The sequence below is a fragment of the Python bivittatus genome, unplaced genomic scaffold (assembly GCF_059951505.1).
Source record: "Python bivittatus isolate LINGU-HERP-01145 unplaced genomic scaffold, Pbiv_v1 ctg000330_np1212, whole genome shotgun sequence".
Classification (NCBI taxonomy): Eukaryota; Metazoa; Chordata; class Lepidosauria; order Squamata; family Pythonidae; genus Python; species Python bivittatus.
The window spans coordinates 41,023,349-41,040,324 of NW_028277058.1; the positions used below are offsets into that span (position 1 = coordinate 41,023,349).

At 37.9% G+C, this 16,976-nt stretch overlaps 1 protein-coding gene across 1 annotated transcript in view; it reads left to right on the plus strand.

Moving 5' to 3' along the window:
- Positions 1-8,311: 8,311 nt before the first annotated feature.
- The window catches only part of LOC148215960 (synapsin-3-like), a 55,548-nt gene continuing 46,883 nt past the window's right edge, over positions 8,312-16,976 (plus strand). The window contains exon 1 of the mRNA XM_088141512.1: positions 8,312-8,384. The gene's annotated coding sequence lies outside the window, so the exon portion shown is untranslated. The remainder of the gene's footprint in view (positions 8,385-16,976) is intronic.

The window sequence follows — 16,976 nt, forward strand, 5'->3', positions numbered from 1 at the left end:
CCCCAAGGCAATCAAAGCAATTTCAGTGCATACCCATTTCCTAAATATTCTTGCTTTGTAAGGGGAGATAATGGCAATCTCAACTAGGCTTCTTAGCGTCAGGATGCCTGGAACTTTAAGGAAAAAGAAATGAATGGAAAATTCATAACATTTCAGGCTCTGCTTAATCTGCTTTGATTAAGTCCCATGTTCATGTTTATTTAAATTATTTGGAGAGATTTTTAAAATACTTGCGGAATTCCCTGAGCAGTACCTGCTTAGAAGTACCTGCTTCTAAATTACCAAAAATAAAAAAAAGACCAAAGAAAAGAAACTGATAAGACCCTGTGAATTTCCAGCAAATACAAAATACCGATGGCCCATGAAGTTATTGTACTCTGAGCTCTGGCTTTTTTCCACACCTAGCTCTTGGGTATCAGGCTACCTACTATCTGGGGTGAGGTGAGGTGAATGTGACTTTGACTTTGACTATTCAAGCCCTCCCAATGGGACTGCTGAATTGTTGCCTACCCACAGTTAAGGGTTCCTGGAGAAGATATTGAAACAGTTTCAGTAAAGGGCAAGGAAGATGAAAAAGGGACTAGAAATCAGCCTATGAAGAAGAACTGGAGAAAGTCTTTCTCAAGGCATGTTTAGCTTTGAGAAAAGATTATTGAGAAGTACATAATTTTGCTCTTCAAGTATCAAAAAGATATCCCATAAATGAAGATGCAGATCTGTTCTCTGTCTTTCCAAAGTGCAGGCCATGGAATAATGGGTTTAAATTACGGGAAGGAAGAGTCCAATAGAAAGTTAGGAAAAAACTTCCTAATGATAAGAGCAGTCCAACATGGAAACCAATTACCCAAGGAGCTGGGTGTGTTCAGGCAGAGGTTACAAACCCATTTGCCTGGGACACTTTAATTTGTATTTTTGAATGGAGCAAGGGTTGGCTCAATGGGATAACGGGTTCCTTCCAACATGATGATACTGTGGTTCTGCAAGGAAAGTATTTCCTGGCCATATGACTAATAGGAATCATGGTGCTACTCTACTGACCTATCATACCAGCTGAAGAACTTTTTCTATAACAAACTTCCCTTACAGATAGTTGCTTATTACTTGCTGTGACTTTTTAGACTCAGTACAGATGCTGTAATACAATTTCCAGCCACTGTAGTTTTGCATCTTAATGTTGCCTGAATTTGGATGCAAACCAGATATCATGGCACTGAGCCTTCAGGCAAAAACATTTCATTATGTGTTAATGAGACAGAAAGACATTCAGTAACATACCACCTTATTCATCTCATACAAACTATTTCCCAATTATAGCCATCTACATTATTATTAAATTATTAATTATTAATACATTTATTATTATTAAAACAGAACTGTTAAGAGGATTTTGACTTTTGAATGTGACCATCTACTTATTCATGTATCAGTGTTTTTGTTCTTGTTATAACTTATACTATTATCTTGCTATTTTAATCTTTTACTGTTTAATTTTGATTGCATTGTGGATATTTTATTTGAAACTACTGGATGTAACCTGCTGACAGTCAAAGGATAGCAGCAGGCTAAAACTGAATGAATGAATGTATGAATGAATGAATGAATGAATGAATGAATGAATGAATGAATGAATGAATGAATTGAATGATTCAATTCCCAGTTCACAGTCAGAAATTCACATAGGGTTCATAGTTCATTCAGATTCCTTATATAAACAAGCAAAGCATATACAGATCTGTCATATCTCAAGATTAAAACTAGACCCTCAAGAATTCAGTTATATCATTAGTAAAACTAGGAAGTATTGCCTATTTGCTTCAGTATCAACATATTTACGATTTTTTCCCCATTTTTTTGCTTTCCCTGACTTTCATCAAACTGAGTTTCAATCTTGCTTATTTTTTGTGGGCACTGATGCTTCCTAACTGCTACACTGAGTAATCAGAGCACTGCATTCTCTGGCTATGACTAAATAGAAGCCAGTCACACTCAAATGAAGCATAGACCCTGCCCCGTGTTGTGCCAGCTGCATTATGTTATGTTTAAATAAAAGATTCAGAAATGGCATATGGCACAATATTGGCCCCTTCTGCTCTGCCATGTGTTCTTAACACAGAATCTGGCTAATTTCAGGGGTTTAGTGACAAGGAAAGGGGAGATGGGCTAGGCTTTTTATATCACTGGAGCAGAATGATTGCTGATTTCTTCAGTGACTAATACAGCAATGTCCCAGGGAACCATTTCTGACAGTTTTCCAATGCTTAATTTCCCAGAAATGGAATACAGCCTTCAGCAGAAAGCCCTATGCCATGGCACAGGGCCAGGCTATTTGAAGGACCACCTTTTTTCCATGGTTTCTGCCCATCCAGTAAGATCAGGTAGAGTTGGACTGAAGAGAAATGAGGCCAACCACCATGGGAAATATTGGTGACCACATAGGCTTTCTACATGCCTATGGATATCTAAGTCTATGCTGCCCCAAACATTTCAGGATGAAAGAAAATAAGTGATCTGTGTTGATTCCTTTCATTTCTGAAGGGTGTTTGAAGTGACTGAAATTTGAATCTCCCCATCAAAATCAACACATTAGCGGTACAGACAGTTAGCCAAACATAAAATGTTAGTAGAATGATTCACTGTGAATGCCGATTGCCAAAACTCTGTGTGACAAGGTTGCAATTTCAATTCCCATCATGGCATTTGTTACCGTATTATACTATCAATAGTTATTAGAAGGAAATGTTAATTCCCATATCACATCACCTCTCATCTAATGTTCAATTATTGCTTGAAACAATCCCCCAAAAATAAGATTTACAGGAATTCCTTTTTTGCATGCGTGATATGGAGAAGCAATGGGCCCTTTTTCTGTCATGGTAATTCAAAGGCAAGAAGTTATTGAGTTAAACTGTACAAAAGCATAGATCATTAGATAAAACTTTTCAACACATAATACAAACTTAGTGCCTTCTTGAGGGATGTTACAAAGGCCTTAATGAAGGGGGGAGTGGGGTTGTGGCCCTCTCCTGTTGCTGAACTACTACTCCCAGCATGCCACACCATTGCCCAGAGTGCTGTGATTCAAAAACACCAGGCTTCCCATCTATGCTCCAAGCTGTCTGTAAAAAAGAATTCTCAGAATGCTTCCAAAGGAATATATATATATATATATATATATATATATATATATATATAATTAATTAAAATAGGCTGTCTGGATCTGACTCATTCCTAAACCAGACGTCTGTGAAAGCCTTAGAGCCAAAAAGCATGCTTGATTTATCCAGACTGTGCCTGAAAGAAATTATTTTTCTTAAGTCTGTCACACTTTAATGAATACAAAAGGAACCTAGGGTCTCCCTGTTCCTCTTAAGAAATTTCACCACTTTTGCCAATTTATTTCTCTTACATCTTCTTCAAAACCTACATAAGTAAGACTATTAGACAAGAGGTTATCGAGGAGGATAAATATCCATTCACTCAGTGATTATAATATTAACTACTACCATGAACCAGCATTTGTGATGAAGACCTAATTTAAAATTAGACTGCAACACAATCGTATGGCATACCTTGATTAGTTTCAAAACTGGTAGAAAAAGATGGACTTTTGAATGCTGCCTCCTGATGATGCCTGTTATAAATACTGATTTTTTTAAATAGAAGTTTCTTGCTATTAAAGGTAAGCAGCCTTTTCTTTCCCAACTTTTGACTACAGCAAAACCCAGTTTTCCTAAATTATCTGAGCGGAAGAACTATTAAGGTTGACTTAGACAACTCAGATGCCTGGACAAAACTCATAGAAAACAGCTGGAGAATAAAGACTGTGAATGGAGCTAACAAGATAATCCTACAGATCAGTGTTTCTCAACCTTGGCAACTTGAAGACATATGGACTTCAACTCCCAGAATTCCCTAGCCAGCCATGCTGGCTGGAGAATTCTGGGAGTTGAAGTCCACATGTCTTCAAGTTGCCAAGGTTGAGAAACACTGCTATAGATTATGATGTGTGGGGTTTCCCAAGTGATTTTTTTCCCCTTCAATTCAGTCTTTCCTCCTCCTCCTCCTCCTCCTCCCTCTGAAAATTGGTGTAGTGCTGAAACTATTCCATGTTAAATATGACCAAGGGAAAAAATCTTGATTCAGAACCTTTCCTCTGTTGCTTAATGTACAGCAGTGTTTCTTAACCTTAGCAACTTTAATATGTATGAACTTCCCAGAATCCCAGAATTCCCCAGCCAGCGAGCTCACCCCCATCTTTAATGAGCAGTTATGGAAGTTCTGGAGCAAGCTATCCGCTGTTGGTTGAGCTGTCATTTATGCAACTAAACAACCCCAGGGTTGATTGACACATATTCTATCTAAACATCCTGAAGGGTAAGCCTATCCTGGCCAAAACTAATCAGAATAAATTTTAATTTTTCTTCCATCCATGTCACCTTTGTAAAGGCTTCATGACACCCCAGTTGCACAATCTCCAGTAGAGTCTGTGTTGTGTGCGTTACTGTTTTCATTCCCTTAGGGTAAGACAGCCTTCATGCTGATTAGAGCCTCTAGGATTCCTATTAGCATAATTATAAAGTTACCATAATAACAAGCATAGTAGCCATGACCTTTTAATTGGAAAAGGAAAACAGCCTGCAGCAAGGGACTGTTTAAACATCTTTTGGTAACAGTATGGCTCATGTCTCCATTAAGTAGAAAATAGCTTCTATAAAGTTTGCTTCATTTTTTTCTGAATTATTTATAAAAACAAATCAAATGATTTTATAAATACATTATTTTATTTATAAAATATTATTATTATCTGAATTATTTATATTGCAAAACAGGTTCAGTTGGTTTTGAAGATTTCATTCACTTCTTAAAAGCAAGTTGAATATATTATCCTGCATCAAAACTGATTTTTCCCAAAGTAGGGAAATAAACACATGATCCCCATTTGTATCGTGAAATACTGTAATACAGTCAGTAGGAAGCCATACAACATACAGTATATTTCTGAATATTCTTATTTACCCACCTCAATCTTTCTAATGTGAAAGTTGCTTCACAGATTGGTTGAAAAAATGTTCGGAATAAGAACCACTTTATACACACAGACATATTTATTTATTGTTTATTTACTGTATTTATACACAACCACACTCCACATAGACTTGTGGCAGTGTAGAATGAAAACAAAATAATTATAACAGTAATGCCGAAATATCAATCCTTGAAACTATCAAGCTCTTTCACAATTTGAAAGCAGTAATCAGTGTATCAATGACAGATCTTGACTAAATATTTTTCTGAATAATTCAATTTTTAAAGGTCAAGAGTGATGAAGCTTGGTGAAATGCTATTCCATAAATAGGTACCAAGGGAAACAATAAGGTGTTCCTGCTTTCCCCTTTATCTCACAATGGGAAGGAATCTTCACCATCCCAATGAGTGTATTGTTAAACTGTTTTATATTTTCCAGGATATTATTATTGTATTTTCATTGCCATCATATACAGTATAAAGCCACTTAGAGTCTGCCCACACTTAGGAGGTGTACAGTGGAACCTTGGTTTATGAACTTAATCCGTTCTGTGACTCTGGTCGCACCCCAAATTGGTCGCAACCCGAAGGAAATTTCCCCATAAGGTTCAATGTAATTACCGTTAATCCATTCTGATGTGGAGGACAGGGAGACGGCTACTGCTTGGAGGGAGAGTCCCCCTCCCTACAACCACATGTCAGGGGCAGAAAATGGCCGCGGACTACGTGTCAGGGGCGGAAAAATGGCCATGGACCACGTGTCAGGGGTGGAAAAATGGCCGCGGACCACGTGTCAGGGGCGGAAAAATGGCCATGGACCACGTGTCAGGGGCGGAAAATGGCCGCGGACCACGTGTCAGGGGCGGAAAAATGGCCGCAGACCACGTGTCAGGGGCGGAAAATGGCCACGGACCACGTGTCAGGGGTGGAAAAATGGCTGCGGACCATGTCACGGGAGGGAAAATGGCTGCGTATCCTGTTCGTACCCTGAGGCGGAGTTCGCAAACCGAGGTAAATTTTTGCGGCTGGAGCTGGTCGTAACCTGAAAAGTTCGTTAACAGAGGCGTTCGTAACCCGAGGTACCACTGTATATGTTTCATATGATGATGATGATGATGATGATGATGATGATGATGATGATGATGATATATTAAATTTATATGCCCCCAACTCCCAGCAATTCTGGACAATTAAATAAATCTGAGACCCACGTGCACACAAACACAAAACACTAATGAATGGTTTTATCTAAAAAAGTCCAATGCTGTGCCATTAACCTCTTCATTTATTTATTTAGGGAAATTAGCTTTAAGAACTCTCTATAGGTCAGTCCCACTAGGTAGACCAGACCAGGAGATCAACTCCGTAGGAAGGCTTAAAGTACTTTTATTGAGATTGGCGATAATAACAGAACCTTGCAAGTCTGATTGTGCTATACTTTCTCCTCTTCCTTATAGTTCAGTGAATTAGGGAGGTGTCTGCCTGAGCCACTTCCAAATGTTATCTAATTCCCGACGTAAAAAATGTCCTTTTGTCTAGGTAATGGTTCCTGCATATCTCTGTCAAGGTCATCTTCTTTACTCTCTACACGATATAAGAAGGTATAACTATATCAGAAGTTATTAAATATGAATTCTAGGAATGAAACAATTTAAAATCAAATAATTCAAGAGATGTCAGTATCATAGACAAGAGACAATCAGGAACTTCTCCTTGAAGAGCTGTGAACACCATAACTCCATAAATGCACTTGAGTACAGCCAACTAAATATGGTGAACATGTGACACCACAAAACTTGGGTGTCTTGGGACTTAGTTACAATATAAGGGGGTCAAAGCTTTGGGTCCCTTCCATCAGACAATGTTATCTTGTTGGACCCTAGAATCATGCCTTCTCTGGGGCAGCACCTGCCCTGTGGAACAACATACAGAGAACTAGCTGGTCCCAGCCCTAATAACTTTTCACAAGGCACTGAAGACCTGGTGACTCCCCTAGGCATTTGGGCCAGGAGTTTAACCAAGCTCTGCCAATTAATGTTGATTTATTATAGGTTAGAATTGCTGTTTGTGACCTCAGACATTTATGATTTGGATTGTATACCACCCAGATTTACTGCTGTGAGATGGGTGACCATATAAATCATTTAAATAAATAAACTAAAAAAAATATTGATGACTTCTGACTAGAAAGGTATAGGATATTATTTCAAATATCAATATCCTGCAAAAATAGGACATTCATTTATATCAAGTTAAGACCATTAGCCAATCTAACTCACAACTGACTAGGAACAGGAATGTTGGTGCTGTCCAGGTGTTTTTATCTATAGTTTTCATAATCCTCTATTATTAAGAAGGCATCTAGTTTACGATGCCAGACATCATTTGTCCAGATTTTAGATTAGGGGGGTATGACATTTTCCATATTACACCAATGATCTGTAGCCCTCCCAAGATCAATGAAGGCACCTCATTATGTAGAGTTGGGTTTTTGTTTTTTTTTAATGCTTTAAGTTCTCCAAAACCAATTTAGTTGGGACTCTTTCTAATTTTTTTTTTTTTTTGATAACACTCAAGTACAACTTTGGTAAAAGGGCCAATAAGAATCAGTATGAACTGCCCTGTGCCAAGATGGTTTGCAATATAATAATATATAAATAATAATATAGTAGGAAATATCATATCCTAAACCACGGTTGGCTGCATCCCATTTGATTCAACAATTTCATTCAACATTCCAATCAAATTTGGAAAGTATTCTGTTCAGAAATTCAATCAAATGGCCTTCAGATTTAATCTCCAAATTGAATTTTGATACAGCCTTACAAAATAAATGATATACTGACTGCATTGTTCCTGACATCCTTCAATTGTTAAGCATTTGTGTGTTAATATATGGTTTTCTGTTTTTTTTTAATTGTGTAATAAAAAGTCTCATAGTGCTACTGAAACAAAACCTGAGTACCCTATGGCATGCTGCCATCACTAAATGCCCACAGCTCCAGTCTAGCCTACTGACAGGGTGACTTCCTGGATCTATCAGGTGGGAGCCCTTCTGATGCAGAAGTCTTTAGGGAAAAGACTTCTTCCCTTTCCAGCAGACTCTGTGATATCCATGCCTGCCCACTCACTGTTTTACTCAATAATTTATCCTACTCCCATGATCATCGAGATATAAGGAGGGGCCTGATTTAACTTACTGCCTGCTTTGAGCCAATCAGGCAGTCAAGATGCAGTAAGGATGCAGGATGACAGTGTACATGGCTAGTGTGCAGCCTGCAAATGTGAAAGAGAAGCAGAGACGTGCGGATTAGAGAAGAAGAAATAAATCCAGAGGCGGTGCACTGGCTGGCTGTAAGGTAGGAGCTCAGGGCAGTTGTCTCAAGGACTAAACAACACAATGCAGACAAGCGCACAAGAATTGTTTTAGCCGAAGAACGGTTTTTCTGTTTCGGGGGCTGTGGGGGGGGGTGGATGTGTGGATGTCTCATGCATGCAGCTGACATGTAAATTTATACTGCCTTTGTGTCTTTGTCTGCTTACTCTGCTCTAAATTGTGAGAAGATAAAGAAGCTGTGTTACATCCACCACTGTTTTCACTGGGCTATATATTGCATTTTATCTGTAAACTAAATAAGAACAATGGACACTCAAATTAATCCTAAGGCTAATGGAATGAGAAACTAGTTTTTTTTTTTAATATTATTTAAGTCCCATTATGCATTTTTGACATTTGTAACCTCTTCTATCTCAAAGCATGAGACAGGCCTTTTCTTTGAAGTATGACTATACAAACTGAGGGATATTGTAGAGTAAATTAAGAAAGGGAAGAAACTGAAGAGGGTAGGAGACCAGGATGGACAGAGAAAACTGCAGGTCAGGTCTTACAACCTGATTCCAACTGCATTCATTCAGAAGTCAGTCCAATTAATTGCTTCGGTGGGGTTAGCGGCATAATCCTATGGATTATGCTTTTCAATGTATTCAGCAGAGTTGACTCTCGAAGTGTGTTTCCTTTCTTCCTAGCAAGTGACATGTGCTTAATTTTGCATCCTTATAATAGAAATTAACCTGGCAAAACAAAGCTAATACTTATTCCTATAGGAATTATTTCCTATGGTTTACACAAATTCTAGAAGGGAGTTGCTATATGCAAAACCCATTGATACAAAAATAACATAGAATTCTACGTCATCTTAACAACGAACTAAGACATTGCAGGAACCTATTGTACTTGGATATGAGTATAATCTAAACTTGTGCAAACATGACAATTCCACAGATATCACACAGAAGTGCACGGAGTGAACACTGTGAATTAAAAACTGTTGTATGTTCCTCTTTTTTTTTTTTTGGTATCAGGCAGTATATCTCTAGGGATAATTCCCTGGCATATATGCCTGACATTGTGGGAACTGGGAAGCATATCTAGGACGAACAGTGTACTCTGACAAGATAAGGGCATAAGCTGTATGGCTGTGCAAGTCCTTCAAAATCCATGGAAAACAAGCAAGTGGGTGTACAGCGCCTCTTTTTGAATCTTTAAGGAAGCCAAGTCTATTTCCAGGCTCATGCTACTGCTTCAGAAACTGAGTTTCTCAGTTTTGCCTTTGCATAGTGCTCTGTAGGCATCTCAGCTTGGAAAACGGTATGGTCACTTTAAAGGATTTGCAGAGCCCTAGTTTATAGATCAGAACATGAATAGAGGAGAAGAATCAAAGGGGAATGCTGCATGATGTGGAGAGAGCCACTTGTTTAGAAGGCTGTTAAAAAAAAAAACTTTGGATCTATTAGCTATTAGTCATGATAGCCAAAATGGAATGTCCCATGATCCTGCGTATTTTTGCATTAGAGTGTGGGTAATAGTAGCCCAAATGAGATCCAACTGTAGTGTGTGTAATAGCTTTAACAAGAAGTCAAATCACAGTCACTTAATATTTAATATTACAAATACTCAATATTATTAATACTTAATGTTAATAATACTTAATATTACTAATAATAACCATATTATGTGATACACACAAAATTTTTCTTTCTGGTCCACATTCACAACACAAGCCAAAAAAAGTTGGCTTTTTTTTAAACACTTTATAGGGTCCCAGCATTTTTCAGTTTTGCTAGGATCTTCTCAGTGTTCAAGACTGAGCTTAATATTGGAGAGAAATTCTTCAAATTTTATAATGCAGCTCTTCATGAAAAAAAGGGGAAAATGCATGTATTGTTGAGAAGTATGTGCAGAAATGTGTATGCTGGTTAAAAAAAATGCATTTTGTTCAGTAAAAGCACTTGTAAAAATACGTTTATTAGGGAAACTGCATGGAAAAATGTGTATATTATGGGACAAATATTACTCCGTTTGTGCAAACTTTTTTTTAAAAACAGTTCTCAAAAGACATGGAAATGGGATGAACTGAACCTAAACATGGAAAAATTAGAACTGGAATAAACCAAAACTAGCAGATCTTTTTAGGTAGAAAGACCTAGCCAGGGAGCTGACCATAATAAGGAATCATTTCTATGCTAGGATGTATAATGTCATCAAGAATATAAAGGCTATTTAGCACAGTGTTCCAGTATGGTAATTTCTCACCTGTTCTTGCAGAAAGAAGTATATCTTAAATTGTCTCCATTCCACCAGTAATCTATATGCTCTTCATTTTGACAACTGCTCGCTGTTCTATAGTTATTCGTATTTATATTACTGGGTAGTATTGTATTACTGGTATTTGTGTTACTGGTTAGTACTACACAGGTGGCCAGCAATCATCAAATATCTTTCCCCTCAAACAGTGTTTCTCAGCCTTGGCAACTTTAAGATATATGGGCTTCACCTCCCAGAATTCCCCAGCCAGCTGGGAGGTGAAGTCTACATATCTTAAAGTTGCCAAGGTTGAGAAACACTGTTCTAGAGATAGATTAAAAAAAAAAAAAAAACTCCCTCCCAAATTTGCATTTGGGACTAAATAAGTAGCACCAGACTAAACTGTAAGCAAATACTGCAAATGGAGTCAGCTGGGATGGGATGGGACGCTGAAATACAGCATTTTTTTCCCGCTGTACTTGAATTTTCAAAAGACATCTGCCTGGTCAGTGTAATGGTACATAGTACTTTAGTGAATGATTTTCTATCTTTATAACTATGTAGGAGGAAAACATTAAGGCTAATCAAAATCTTCCAGATACAGCCCAAGTTCAACCCAATACTTAACATCTTTAGGTTCAGTCTAGTATTTGCTTTCAGTGCTAAGATTTGGGTCTAATATGTGTCAGATGGTACAAAAGGTAGCACGTGAAGATAGGTTCACTTATTATCAGAATTAGTAGCAGTTTCCAGAGTGAAAACTCAACTTTATTTCAAGTGAGTTCAAACTATCAAGTAACTACAACAAACTGGCTTTCACCTCCATGTAGAAGGGTGAACGCCAGCTTGCTCCCCAAACTTGAAAAAATAGTATCCAAGAGCAGCAGATATATCAACACTATGCATGTAATCCTTAGCTGTCCAAATTGGATGGTGGAGTGGAGAGTGGAAGATTGGGTGACTCATCCCCATGTCTCCTTGCACATTGTGTGGAAGATGTTCCAGGAATTTACAAATTTTCATGCTTCCCTCACATACTTCTGAGTGGCAAATTTATGCAAATGTACAAGGCATGCCATAGCTGTAACATCTCTGTTTAGAAATTAAGCACTACCTACAAACCACCAAGCATCTTATAAAAATAGCATTCTATAAACCTTTTGTATTCAGCATAGAATTTAGTTTTCCACTCTTCTTCAAAATGTGTATTTATTATAAGCAAGGTTTCTTACTGCTCAAGTAAAAATAATCAAGCCAAAAGGAAGGACTGAACATCTTGATTCGGTATTATATCGCTCAAGAATCATTCTTTCCTCTGTAATGAATAGGGGGCAGGCCAACCTAGGCATTGTGTCTTGGCAAGCAGAAATCAATGCTAAGTGCTTTGTGCAACCAGATTCTATAACATGGGGGAGAAAGTGTGAATGACTAACAGTGGGGTTTATTTCTGGTAGCTGCTGCCTAGCTGGATCATGTATCATGTAATCATTCTAAGTGGTAATTCAGCTTTCTCCAACTTGGCAACCTGCAGATACACTGGGACTGCAACTTCTAGAATTCCCACAACCACCTAACTGGCTGGGAGATTTATGAGTGGCAGATTGGGAAAAGCTGTTCAAAATATTTACCTCATCTCAAGTAATATAGATCTTGTGGGATTTCACAGTGGACATATATTTCATTGAAAATGGGGAAAATACTATCCAAACTTTCTACTAACTTTCAATGTAGGATTTGTGGTAAATGGATTGTTCCTGGATTTTGTAGGTAATCTAGGATTGCAGAATCCTGCTCAACAGTGCTATGGTGTCATGGCAGGTATTAGGCAGAAATATAACTGAGCTAGTATTGCAATGTATCTTTGCCTGCCCCTTTCAATTGCTTCTCATACCCTGAGTACCAATGGAGTAAGTGTTTTGCTCTTGATGGAAAATACGCAAACAGGATTGAAGGATAGGGTAATATAACCCTAGCAAAAGAAGCACTTGCTGTTCAAGGGGTGTTAAAGCAGGTGACAGAAACTAGAAATCAGTTCCCCCCACCCATGCCATAAGTGTGGCATTGTAATATGTAGTTACAAAGTCAGGTGGATAATCTTATTAGATTTAATACTGCTTCACTGATCATATAGGAAGTACTTTCTAAGTAAAAAATATGTATAATTACCCTGGTTCCAGGAGAATCATGATTAGCATGCCATTGATATTTATACTGTGGAATTTCACTGCCATCAGAAGCCTAAAACGGCATTAGACCAGTAGACAAGTAGATCAGGGCTATCAATAGCTGCTAATTCTGATCGCTATGTGCTCCCTCTGGAATCAAAGGCAGCATGCCTTAAATAAAAATTCCTAGGAATCAACAGTGAAAAAACCATTGATCTTACATCTTACTTGTACGTTCCAAGAAGCATCTGTCTGACCTCTGTATGATGGAAAAGGAGGAGTAGGAAGGGCTTTAGCTTTATCCAGTAAGATTCTTCTTTGCTGTTACATTTTTATCTCTAACTGCCTTTAAGGAGACTTTACGACCATATTTCCTCTTGTACCTGGTTTTCTCTTAGTTGATTTATATGTTATTTTATTAACAGTTTTCTTTTAAAATTCTTTAAATCTATCGTGTTTCATATTAATTGGTTGAATCATTGCTTTATACTGTGCATCACATTCAGAAGACTATAGTTTAGGAATACGTTAAATGAAGTAAAAATAAACAACTCATAAGAAACAAAAGAAGTACACAAACACATACATAGACTCAAATCTGGAGAATGTGTGAGTTAAAGTAGATTGAGTACTAATAAAGTCTGTCTGCAATCCTCCATATTCTCTCATACTTGAGACTAAATCCAGTTGAGCACACTAGAGGTTATTTCTGTGTAAACAAGAAACAAGAGATTGCGCATATTTATAAAAAAAAATAATCTAAACATCTTGCCTAATTTTCTCTTCACAGACTTTTTTTTTTCATGTGCCTCTATGAAAATATTCAAATAATGCTGAAATGCTTCTTCTGCATCAGTTCCATTAACTAGGCAGAGATTTGCATTAAAAAGGAACATCAAATAGTTTTAAGGAAGCAGTTAGGGAAATAATTTCTTAGCTCTTGAATGCCACGATGATGTTGCCTGTAGAGCAGAGATGCTATTTCAGGAATGAAATAAAATTATGTTTGTTCAAAGAATAAGTATGATGCATGTTCTTCCAGTATTTACTCCAGTTTCCATTTTTCACCAACCTTTGTTATCTCCCTCGGATTACAGTTTAGAATAAAAGCTTCTTGGAAAGAGTTGTTATCTTCCTATGTAAATCTGTATATGAGTAATAGTGGTACATAAAGGAGTAGATACCAATTCATTTTTTACAATGTAACAATTAATGTGATTTCTCTGATGTTATTATTTTAAATGTGGTTATAGAAAGGAAATTATATATTTGAAAGCCCACTGATTTTTGTATTTCTGCTTTGCTTCCCTCACTCAGGAGTGCCTGAGGAGGACAAAAAGAGTTAAAATGGTGGATGCAACTCCATGACTGAAGTCCTGCCTCTTCTTAATATGCACCCACTTCCCATAAAAGGGGTGGGGCTTTTATTGCACACAGTTTCATCTACCAACTTAATGCTTTTTATTCCGTCAGGGATAACCCTCCTCTCATCTCTTGTATTTCAGGGTATACATACTTTTTCTCCTCAAAAAAAAATGGTTCTTCCATCATTTTTATTTTTGTATCATACAACATCCATTAAAAAAAATAAAGCTGAAACAATGTACAAAGTTTTTTGATTGGCTGTGCTAGGAAGGCAAGGATTTTGCAAACTAGAAATGTCTATAAAAATAACTTTTACCAATTAGGCCTATCATACTAAATCGTTACATATCATTTCTCTAATACAAGATGCAGTTGACAGAAGCCAATATTCATAACACTATTTTGTAGAAGTCACTGTCATAGCATCCAGTGTGTTGTGCATAAAGTTTATTTATGTAACTGATATAAGGCTTTTGTCCTTGTGAGAGTGTCAAAACATGCTGCTCTTTTATAGATCAGCTTCAATGCGAACAATCAGTTGAATCAAATGAAAATAGGCTCTTCTATTATCACTAAAACTGCACTACTGCTTCCTCTTGGAAAATTTATCAAAGATAAACTGATAAAGAATTCAGCAGCAATTGTAGCCTAGTCATGGGATAGGAAATTTATTACTGGCTGGCTGAATCCATTATTTATCTTTTCCTTGGCACAGGCATTATGATTAAAAACAGGCAAGTTGCCAGCAGTCCCCAGGAAACATAGTGTCATTACCAGCCTACTTGCTTTAGTGAAATCCAAGGTCACTATTCTTATTAATTGCTGAAATAAAGAATTAACTAAACATTGTTTCCCTAGGCTGCAGTGACATCAAAAACTGTAGCTACAAGTAGCATAAAAAGTTGTACTAACTATGGTGTCCATTTAGGAATTATACTGTTGCTTGTTTACTACCTAGCCTAGCTACTCTACGCAACTGATGAAGGGAACTGCAGCTCCCAAAAACTTATGTCGTTCAAGAAAAGTTGGGAAAGGGGCTACTGGATTTTTTGGCCACCATAGACTAACACGGGTCTCCTCCTACAACGTATAGCACCTCTGTGCTATCTCAAGCCAGCTCAATCAATTTTGTAAGAAACCTAAGTGCTATACTGAATGTGAATGGTTCCAAGCTTCAGAGGGATTGTCTCTGCATGCAGCGTTGCTTCCGTCTGCCATCTAAATATTTGGGGCCATGTTTGGAGCCCAAGAGGGTGATGTAATTATCTGTGCCTATCCATGCTTGCATTAGAGCAGTGTTGTCCAAACTTGGCCACTTTAAGATGAGTGAAGTCCACTCATCTTAAAGTGGCCAAGTTTGGACAACACTGCATTAGAGGATTTAAGGAGATGCTCAGTGTACGTGCTTGCTACCGAAGCAAGGATGAAATCAGTGCCATCAGGCAAGCGTGTGGGTCTAAATGAATGCAAGGAAGGTGGTGGGAAGACTACTTCCAGTTAAGGAAGAGGTTTGTACAGGGGAGAAAAGAAGGGAGGAACAACTGTCCAGAATGCACTGTTTGAGATTACAGATGGGGGTTGTCATAATTTTGAACATTCTGAATATTCTTCAACTCTAAATGAATGTGTGTATTTAACTTCCTTGAAATATAGAAATGTTGAACGTGTAAATGAGGAAACAACATTCTCTCTCTCTCTCTCTCTCTCTCTCTTTCTCTCTGATGTGCTACCTGCTGCATTTAGAGGAGGGAGCTGTTTCAGTTTTTATTTTTAATATTCAAGAACATCAATGATTATAATAGTCATTCTGCAGTAGTAAAATTCAGAATTTTACTGTCTCTTACTGTGCAGTGTGTAGGAAAGTACATCAGTAAGGGTAACTGTAACCTTTACTCATACAAGATGTGGTTATTTATCTACTGTACCTTAAGGGCTAAATAAGTTGCCAGGTCAAGGGCACACGACCATTCATTCATCCATATCCATCCATAATTTTGTCTCCTGCCCTCCCAATGATTCTTAACAGATCACTCAGAGAATCAACATCTCTTTCCCTCAATCTTCAAGTAATCAGTTTGCAAATTCCTGGTGTCCCACTGTGGGAAATGAACCATTTTAAATGTAAGTGGGAGGAGGAGAGCAGATGGAAACCTGCTTTCCTCAACCCACTGACCACAAGGGGCAGCAGAATAGAAACAGAGAGTCAGAGACTTCCTTTGGGTTCCTTCTTTGCCTGATTTTTCTTTATGAGTTTATAATTTCAGGATCTTTCCTCCTGTTTTCTTTCTCTAGGCAAGTGTCTCCAAGCACTTGCCTCTTGCCTCTCCTCTTGCTCGGATATAGGTGGCCAGTTGTTAGGTTTTTCTGCCTACTTCATGTGTTTCATGTAAACAAACTTTTTGGTTACAATCCCAAAATCTGCTTCACTAATTCTTACTCAGGTTAGAATCCCTCTTTCCAGGAGCCCATGCTCAAATGGCTTTCTTTCCAATATACTTCTTAGTGTTTCTGCTCAAGATTTCTAGTTACCTGCTGAAGATTACTGGCTTCCCAAAGTTATTAGCAGCAGGAAGCCAGCAATCTGATCCCCACCACCCAGCCAATCAGCTGATCAATTAGAGCAGTGTTACTCAACTTTGGCAACTTTAAGATGTGTGGACTTCAACTCCCAGAATCCCGCAGCCAGCATGCTGGCTGGGGAATTCTGGGAGTTGAAGTCCACACATCTTAAAGTTGTCAAAGTTGAGAAACACTGAATTAGAGGGATGGAAAATCAGCAGGATACATTTATTCACCCTGTTTATTGCTGAAGCTCCTGCCTCTTTTAACTCCTCTGT